Genomic DNA, 1,085 nt, shown 5'->3' with positions numbered 1-1,085 from the left:
GGAGAGGGGGGAGGGGACAGTTCCATGGGAACTTGGACCAGGCCAGGCCTTCCTATGCACCACTAGTCCCATGACCCGAGGCAAGTCCCAGCAGCTCTCCAAGCCTCCATGCTCTCTCTCCCTCATAAAAAGGAGGTAAGCCCCCGCTGGTGTGGCTCAGCGGGTAGAGCGTCGGCCTGCGGACTGAAGGGGCCCGGGTTCGAGTCCCGGGCGGGGCGCATGCCTGGGGAGCGGGCTCGATCCCCAGTAGGGGGCGGGCAGGAAGCAGCCGATCCATGACTCTCTTTCATCGTGGATGTGTGTGTCTCTCTCTCCCTCCTCCTTAAAAAAAGGAGGTAAAATCACAGAGGCCATCTCCTAGGTTGGTGGGGAGGAGGGCAATGCATGCGTGACAACGCATGCACAGCGCTTAGCTTAGCAGGTGGTGAACGCGCAGGCCATGTCGGCGTGGGTCCTGAACAATACAGTCTTGTACCGAAGCTTCACATGTACAAGCCGGTCTAAGAATTGCACATACGCTGAGGTTCCCGGTGCCCACACTGTTCTCCCCTCGCCCGGGGTTCCTCGGCTGCCGGGAGCGGGATGGGGAAGCCAGTGAGGCGGACTCTGCAGCGCTCCCCCCTTCCCCACCGCGCTATGTGCACACCTTCTCAGGACGCGAGAAAGGAATCGGGGGCAGAGCTGCTCAAACCCATGGCTCTGGAGCTAACCGAGCTCGGCCCACCACGCCCCCGATGGAGGAGCTCGTGTGAGGCTCGAAGTGTACATTTAGCGGCTTTTAAAGGTGGTGTCCCCTTCTGCAAGTCCTTCCCGTGGGCTGTGTGGGACCCACTCATAGAGCCAGGGCGGCCAGACACTGGACGCGCGTGCTGGGCAGGCATGGGAGCGGCACCATATGGGTGACCACTTGTGGTTTTGGTTTGTTCGTTTGTTTGGAGAGAAATCACACCTTTGACCTGTATGTACTAAGGTCTTGCCTTGTCTGTTGGAAACAGGACCCCAGAACAAGGAAAGGGAGGTGGGAGGCCGCGTGGCTGGACCGGGGTGGGGGGAGCGCCCACTCCCGGCCCCTCGGAAGGCGGCCT

The sequence above is a fragment of the Myotis davidii genome, unplaced genomic scaffold, assembly GCF_000327345.1.
Source record: "Myotis davidii unplaced genomic scaffold, ASM32734v1 scaffold962, whole genome shotgun sequence".
Classification (NCBI taxonomy): Eukaryota; Metazoa; Chordata; class Mammalia; order Chiroptera; family Vespertilionidae; genus Myotis; species Myotis davidii.
The sequence above is the reverse complement of the archived record's forward strand: the minus strand, read 5'-3'. Positions refer to the sequence as shown.